Here is a 9609-nt window from a genome sequence, read left to right on the forward strand (position 1 = left end):
GTAAAGGTTCAGTTTGCAATATTTCTGAAATAAAATTATGTTTCCAATAGGGTTAAATCTAATTGACATTTAGCGTTGAAGATTCAATACAACAATTTAAAATATTTCCCAAGAAATAAATAATAATTTTCATTCGCCATTATAGTCACTGTTTGGCACTATTTCATTGTCATTGTCTTCATCTTCTTTGTTAACATCTTATACACATTCGTCCGGACCGAGGGCATCGTAATCTAGGCCCTAATTGACACACATTTCTTGTATTTCATCGCTAATATCAATAAGACCACTTGCTTAATTTCTACAATAATATGGGACTCCTACGTCCAACGTTTGCGGTAGAAACTTAGGTAGTCCCTTTCACTCGACAACTGTTGGAAAAACAGGATAATCAATGTCTCTATGCAATTTTTCATTTTCTAATAAATCCCAATTCCGATCCTCTGTTCCTTACAGGTAGTTAAGATCATCCAGTGCATGATGAACGACTAGTGCGTTTTCCATCTTTAAAATCTCCTTCATCAAATGTCGAATCACTTCTGGTTCATCTTTGTGTGTGTTTGTTTGGAAGGTAGCGGACAGTGCTTGTGGTACAACTAGCCCATGCTAGTGGCATAGTACTTCATAATCACACCTTTTTGAGTAAAGGGGAACCCATTATAGTTTTTCTCCCCAAATTCGCATACCTTCAGGCTTTGTAAAATGCGCTTCGCCCTCAATAATCTGCCATGCAACTTTGAGATCAGCGTGTATATTGATAGGCTTAGTTTTCAAGGGACGTAGAACACCATACCACTTGTCATCAACCAAATCAGTATAGCAACCTAGCATCTTTTTTCAAGGTAGGGATCGATAGTGTTAAGACGTGTTGCGTTATGTGTATTGTCATGTCTACCTGAAAAAGCTGTTGACCTGAAAAGATGCACCCACTTGTACGCAATAGCACGCAAAATGTCTATTGGTGATGCTATAAAGAATTTACCCTAAAGAATACACATAACGCATATTGGTGATGCTATAAAGAATTTACCATGCAAAACGTAGCGCATCACCAATATGCGTTATGTGTATTATCATGTCGACTTGAAAAAACTGTCGACCTGAAAAAGCTACACCCATTTGTACCCTAAAGAATCATTAGCACGCGAAACGTAGCGCATCACCAATATGCATTATGTGTATTGTCATGTCGACCTGAAAAAGCTGCACTGACTTCTACCGTAAAGAATTATTAGCACGCAAAATGTAGCACATACCAGTGCCTCATGCCTCCCAGTGTATGGAACGTACCGACCACCAGCGCGATGAACAGGATTCCCGATGAGAAGTAGGGTAACACTGCGATACCAACCAATGTACTCATGCTCCCCGTCTAAACGGTCAGGTGGAGGGTATAGTGGAATCAGGCCATACCTCTGGTCCCAATCATCTATCTGGGTCTCTAGCCAGGCCAAGTATGTCTGGTCGACCTTGCGGCGATCATCCTACTGGTAATGTATGGAATGCCAAGTAGGCGAAATAGGTACAAGCTGGGGTCAGCCAAACTGTCGAAGGACTTGCTCGGTGGCATGATTCTCGACTATATCGAGACATATAAGTGGGACCGAAGACATCCACACAGTTCAACCGTGGGAGAAATAATCTGGCAATCCAGCTACGAGTGCGTCACTGTATGGCCTCCATATGAACTATTTATTAAACACAAGAATCGTAAGTAAACGCAAGACATATCAAGCCAAGCCAAGGAAACTTAAGTATATATGTACCTGAGCGCCTTCAAGTAAATCCAACAAATCCCTATAATAAGGGAGATGATGTCGAGCTTCGACCTCGTCGACGTGGCCTCGCCTATATACCCACCTCCTAGCTAGTAGGAGAAACGGTGGAGGTGATGCATCCAGATCTATCGGTGGCAGAGGTGGCTGGAATTGTAGGAACCGCTCCCATGCCCAAACCTAATATAGATTATGAACATGAAATTTAAGTCATTTTTTACTATCTCTGTTATAATCATGAAAAGAATTAACTATGTTTTCACCTGCAGCAGCGGTATTGTCAAGCCCTAAACCTGGGGAGGCGTGGCTGGCACCCGATGCCGTACTGGCCCGAGCGAACCACTCTGTAACTCTTTGTTTTTCCAACTATCATGGGCCAACATGGCCACAACTCGTAATGTATAACTATAAGTGGGTAAATGTTGTATCAATAAACCATCGTTCTTAAAACATGAATACATATGGGCCGTCAAGGCCTCTGACATACTGTACAAAATGAAACTCTGTCTACAAAGCCTCTAAGATTATTCGACATCAAATGGAATAGAGCCCTGCCATACTAATCAATACATGTCCAAATCATACTGACCAAATAAGCAACTCCAGAGCAAATGGAGCGCACCAACACCTTCCGTTGAGCTGATAGCCTACTTGGAAGACTCTAAACCTGATTATCGGGACCTGTGGGCATGAAACGTAGCGTCCCCCGCAAAAGAGACGTCAGTACAAATAATGTACCGAGTATGTAAGGAATAAAAATCAGTAAATAAAAGACATGGGAGAAACATGGAGTAAAAAACTCAACATATAAGTCCGAATAGCTCTGTGACTCATTTCATATTTATAATGTCATGCATAAACGTATAAATGCCATACCATGCATAGGTATATGCGTACATAACATCATCAAGCCTCTGAGGGCATCCCATCATATCATCTCGGTCACTGTGGGCAAATTATCAACGTATACCAGCTGATCAGGTGGTGGTGCGTATATAACGTCGTAACCTTTTTTTATATCCCATATACATATAATATACGCGTATATAATGCCATCTGGTTATGGGTCAATGTACATGTATAAATGAATAAAATGCATAAGAAGTAAATTTATAAGACTTCTCGGTATGTCATAAGATCAATATGCCTTCGGATAAATTTTATCAACTACGTGTTTTTCTGATACCCATGAACAGAAGATATAATAATAATTCACATGGGGAATCAAGAACATAGGCACCCCTATTGCTTCTATGAATAGAGTCATTTATGAAAGCTGTGCATTTGCTCATTTCGTTTGTATCGTATGAATCATGCCAAAGAGAAAGCATGGATAGCCTTAACATACCTTTAAGGCCAATTTTCTACTTGTATCCATGAACAATCTCCTCCACACCTCAATCATAATCACTGGGAAACGGGTATATAAGTTACGCACTATAAGAAACTTGAAGTTCAATTACCTTCTTCGTGAATTTGAGCAATCGAACTTTGAGAAAAGGAAATAGTTTTGCTTTACTGCCGAAAAAATTCTCAAGCATCAAGCCCTTTTCAATTAAATAAGTTCTACTAATATTCTAGTAGTAGTAGTAGAGAAAAGGAAATAGTTTTAATTTGTTTCCAAAAGTGTCATGAAACCGCGAAATTTTGGATTTCTGTAATCATCACATGTGTTACACTTTTGATCAAATATGTTGTCAAGCATCCAGCTAGCTAACACAAGAGAACCTCTTCCTTAGGTGTATCCACGGCTACCTACTAAGTAGTTCATAGTCATTCTAGCTACTTACACGTGTATTGATGCCCACACAATAATTATCAACTAATTAATCAATTAATCTTCCACTAAAATCCAATATTTAACCAATTAGCCACACAATAATTTCTAGGTCTCATTTCAATTAAATACTAGTATACTTCATATACCTTACTATTATGGTCATGTGGTATATTACTAGTCCATAAATACGGGGTATTATAGCTTGGATCGTATTTTATCTCAAAATGTCAAACTTTGGCGATACTCAATTTCTTCTGTTCGTTTACCCCTGACCTTGATAACACTTACTTATCACTTGTTTGAAATATCATAAATACTTATAACCTCAAAAATAGTCTTGTCCTTGAACTTATGTCAATTATCTTATGACAAATCCAACGTATTAAAGTACGGGATGTAACAGGTATAAAATCAACAACATCTCTCACTGTTCCCATGGACAACCGGCACAGCTGCCTATAAAGGTAAGATAGAACAGCTCCACCCCAGTTGTAACCAGGTAAATCATCTAGCCGCTCCAGATGATGTAGAAATCGCAAGCTGACTAGGTTTCCCGAAGTGTTCGGGAACAGAATACCACCAAACATCATCAACAACAACAACCTCATCTACCGATCGATATCCTCTGGTAGTGAATCATCAATAATCTCTGCGTGCAGCGCCACCAGATGCTACATAACGGGCGTTGGCTGCAATAGACTGGCACCACTCAACGCAATCGGCTCCGTAGGCTGGGAGCCGGTGAGCCTATGCAACATATGAAGATAGTACTCTCCCGTATAGTACCTAAGAGCATGCGAGTAAGCAATAGGTATACCATCAACGGGCAACCTGAAAAGAACCTCTACGTCCTCTAGCGTGATGGTAGCCTTGCCGATGGGTAGATAAAATATGTGCGTCTCCGGTCGCCACCGCTATATCATAGCCGTGATCAGGGCCCAATCAAATTGCAATCGACCTGTAACGACCCGACTTGTCGTTCTGAGAATTTATGTCCCATTCAACGACTTAAGATCTCGAGCAGTTTCATAATATATTCTATGACTTACGTACAAGGTCGAGTATATTTTCAAAAGGTTCGGAATTAAATCGAAAGAACAATTCTTATTTTTGAAGCTTAAATGAAAAGAGTTGATCGAAGTTTGACTTTTGAGCAAACGATTTCAGGATGGAATTTTGGTTTAGAAAATTAGAATAGGTCTGTGGTGTCATTTATGACTTGTGTGCAAAATTTGAAGTCAATCAGAGTTGGTTTGGTATGAATCGACATTAGTTTTGGAATTCGGAAGTTCATAAGTTTCTTAGGCTTGAATTGATTCGCGATTCGTGATTCTAGTAGTGTTGGAGGATGTGGGGCCCCTCGAATTTCCTATTAATCTAATGCCATAAGCACGCTCACAAGTCGCTTAAGTGTCGTCTTGCCTTTCCACGAGAGGTTAAGGATTGGAACAACTTCGATGATAATGATATTAAGTGTACGAGGTGTATTGGATGTTGTTAGGGTCTAAGGAGATCCCTATAACTAAGACAGGTTGAGAGCTATGCAATGGGCTAAAGTTTTAAATAAATTCGCACTAGATACGACTTCAAACACATGCAAATACCAAAATATAAATACTTAGGTGGTGATATATCTATCAAATTAAAGCCCTTTGAGTGTACTTTCCAACGCTTCAAACTATTTGTCATTTGGATATGTATATAGAAAATTATGGCCATTTTACCAGACCTATGCCATATGCGCAGCCGCGCATATGGTTGGGGGGGAGGGTAGAGGGTATTCTGCCTTGTGTGCGCGGCCAGATACGCGGTCACTTACCCAGGTGCGCGGCCGCATGTAGGAGCCCTATAAATACCCCCAAGGCTAGGGAGAGAGAGTGGCTAGGCCATTTCTTCAAGACTAGGGCTTTCTCTCTATCACCCATCCGGTCAAGGCTTCCAATACACACCTAAGGTGAGTTTTTAAGTGTGTTTTTATGATGATTTCACTTCTCAATCATTAGTTACAACAATGTTTTGATTGGATTCCATAGAATTTCTTCAAAATCTCAAGAACACCCCAAAAGTTGTCTTTCAAGATTTGGTCTACAAGAGGTATGTCTACCATCTCTAACTAATTCATGGTGATTATTTATGTACGAAATATGTGTTAGGATTTATGGGATGGTGATTGGAAGCAATGAGTGCCCAACCTAGGTGTGTTGCTAATATTGGTGCAATTATGTTGCATTGTTGTAGATTGAAATTTGTCTAGTGTGGTGGACCATCGTAGTATTATTAAGGGGCGAATTTTAGATTTGAGCCGTCCGGAGGTGGCTTCACTTGCGAAGATCATTTAAAGTATCGGTTTAGTTTCGTCGAGGTAAGTATCTTGCCTAACCTTGAGTGGGGGAATCACCCCTTAGGCATTGAGTCTTATGTGGAAATTGTGTGATTGAAAGCCGTGTACGCAAGGTGACGAGTACGTACTTAGTTTATATGTACAAATTATATCGGTTAAAATTCATAGACACCCTTAAGTATTAAATTGGAACTTGTTGGTACTTGTTAAATCATTTATTTTCATGCCTCATTACTTGTTTGCCAAGTTTGCTCTTATATGATAATTTGGTGTGATTGTCATTTAACTTTTATATGGATTTTGTGTTCTGTTGAGTTACCATTTAGTGGAATTAATTTCATTAAGGATTTTTTATTTTCAAATAGTTAATTAATTAAATTTGAAAAGAGGTATTAATTTAATTACCAAGAATATGGATTAAAGAAGGCGTTGTTCTTGCTGAGTTACTTTTCCATCCTTATTGTTATTTTTGAGATTTTATATACATTGTGTTGATCCGTGGGCTATCTGTTGTGAAATTTTTTTATTTCGTTGTACCTTTGGAAAGGTTGTGGCCTATGGGCAATTTGTAATTACGAGTTGATTATGTTGTGTTGTTGTGATAATATTCTGTGTGAATTATTGTATAATTTGGGTTATTATTATGCGGCGTATAAGGGTGGCATCCCACTGTTGATATTATGCGGGCATAAGGGTGGTATTTCACGGTTGTTATGTGTATTGGAATATTGTCTGAGCGGAGTGATAAGAGAGGCTATTAAACGGAGCGATAATGGAGGCTTTTATAGGAGTGATAAGGGTGGCTATAGGAGCGATAAAGGTGGCTATTGATATTGTCAGGGCGGAGGGATACGGTAGGCTATTATAGGAGTGATAAGGGTAGCTATAGGAGAGATAATGGTGGCTATTGTCTGGGATAATATGTGATAATGTGGGATTATTGTGTTGGTAAGTTTTATGTGATGATGTGGAGTTATTGTGCTGGTGATTTTCATGTGATGCTGTGATTTTCCTTGTGTTTATTTTTATATCTTGTGCAACTTATCTTGTTGTTTCGGTAAACTTGATAATAGTCTGATTTATATTGAAATTGTAAGCCTGTGCCTATTGCCGGCGGATTATGTTATTGGCACGTGAACTGTCCGTGCAGATGTGAAATTAAATGTGGGCACGAGGTGCCAGAGAAATATAATAATTATGTTATTGGCACATGAACTGTCCGTGCAGAAGTGATATGAAATGCGGGCACGAGCTGTCGGGGAAATATAATAATTTTATTATTGGCACGTGAGTTGTCCGTGCGGTTTTGATAGAAATATGAGCACGAGGTGCCATGTAAATATGAAAGTGACCTGAGACCCGTGTTACGAAAATATGAAAGTGGGCTGAGACCCGTATTTTATGATTATGAAATGAGGTGTCACAGAGTGACTTTTATTTGAAATAATTATATTCGAAAGATTTTTGTTTGAAAGAAGTATATTCGAAAGATGGTTATTTGAAAGAATTATATTCGAAAGATATTTATTGGAAAGAAGTATTTTCGAAAGATATTTATTTGAAATAATTATACGTGAAAGGTTTGAAAGACCTGATTAATTGGTTGTTCTTGTGTTCCTTATTTGTTTGAGCAATATATATGGTGTTCTTGTTGCGTTGTTGTTTATATCACTAGTTGATTATTGTTGCTATCACTGCTATTTATTTTCTATTATTTTTGTATGCTATATTGCACAGGTTATTTGACTAGTGAGTGTCTTGACTGTACCTCGTCACTACTCCACCGAGGTTAGTCTTGATACTTACTGGGTACCGACTATGGTGTACTCATACTATACTTTTGAACATTTTTGTGCAAAGCCAGGTATTGGAGATATCAAATTCGGACAGAGATTAGAGTGTGATCGCAAGGATTCAAGGTAGGGCTGCTTGGTCGTCGCAGTACCTTGGAGTCTTTCCATTTTATTGTACTGTCAACTCTTATTCGAATAGTATTGTATATTCGATCCTTGAGATTACTGGATGTATTCAATTAGTGTTCGTGACTCAGTGGGCCCGGTCCTAAGTGGGCTTCGCGGGTCCGGTCCTAGACGAGCCGGTCCTAAGCAGTCTCGGGCTTCGCGGGCTTCTTGTTGGAACCGGCTCGGGACCGAGACCACGAATTAACGGTCCCGGGTTAAGTGGGCCCAACAGATACTTTCTATTTTTTAAATTTTTTTTATAGAAGTTAGAGAAAAAAATGGTAATAAAAATATCTAAGGCAATTCCTTGTAAATTATATTATAGAATTTTCACCTAAAATTTTTAATTCAAATTTAAAGACAATTCCTTGTAAGGTAATCACAGTCATTGCCACTTCTACCAATATCAGTTGTAATAGCAACACGACAATTTATATGAGTAAATAAATAGCGCAAATATTGTTCATATTTATGTTTATATTTATAAATATCGCTCTTTACGGTTGTGCGAGGAAAACCTTTATAAGTAGGATTATAAACTTTTCTACTATAATACACAAAGTGAGGGTTAGAAGAAAAACTATATGGTAAGCACATAACAGTAACCATTTATTCCAATTCTTCCCAATCATTTTTTGGATCATAATATAAAATACCACCGGTAACAGTGTTAATTCCTGGTTGAAATTGATTTGACCCGGTACTAAGGTCAGCCTAACTAGGTGCACTTGTCCCCTCGGTCAAAGCTTTCATACGAAAATATCTAGCTTTATCTTGAGGGTATAGCAATATGTGTCTAGTCAAACTTCCCGTCCCCCCCTCCCGACTTCCAACATATTTAAAAACTAACTCTTTGCCACAAGTTTTACACTTAGTCCTATTTTTTTCTCTTAGTTGAGTAAAAAAATGGCCACACGATAAATATTTCTGCCAGTTTAGAAGGTTGTCTAGAAAAAGTAGGGGCAGTAACAGGAGGGTCAGATGGGGCATTATTTGAATGATTATTAGTTGGGTTAACTTCAAGAGTAGGATTAGTGGGTGTATCGTCATCCGGTTGCGTTTCATCAAAATCTATTTCTTCATCATCATTTTCATCAATAGTTAGATTACCATAAAGAGTATTCATATATTCATGGTTTAATTGTTCACCGGGTGCAGTATTATGGCAAAATTGACTCTCGGTAAATTATAATAAACTATTAACGCTATCAAGAATAGGAGGTGTAGGACGGGTAACAGGTTTGGGTCAGGGAGCCGGGGGAAGTGGAGGAGGAACAAATTGGCCACTAGATTCATCAGTCTTGGATTTTTTCTTATTTTTACTAAATATTTTTTTTAAGAAATAAGCCATCTTAATTAATCAAGCAAAGTAAATAAAACAAACAAAACTATAATATTAAAATTTAAGAGTTGGAACGAGTTTACCGAATTGACGAACAACTTGTTGAAAATTAATTATCGTTGAAGACTTCAATTTACCAACTTCACAAATTTGCACAAATTGTAACAATTAAGTAAGCAATTATAGAAGAATATTAGAGAGAGATTGAGAGAGATTGGTGATTATGTGAGAAAAATGAAAGAATGAGGGGGTATTTTTAGTTGAAAATAAGAAAAAGTGTAATTATAAAAAGTTTGGGTTTAAAACAAAGTTTGGGGGGTGGGGGGGGGGTTAAATGACTATTTTGCAAATAGCCAACGGCTATTTTGGCAGACCAAACGACTAGTTTTTAAATGGCCAAACGGTCAATT

Source organism: Nicotiana tabacum, chromosome 15, assembly GCF_000715075.1.
Source record: "Nicotiana tabacum cultivar K326 chromosome 15, ASM71507v2, whole genome shotgun sequence".
NCBI lineage: Eukaryota > Viridiplantae > Streptophyta > Magnoliopsida > Solanales > Solanaceae > Nicotiana > Nicotiana tabacum.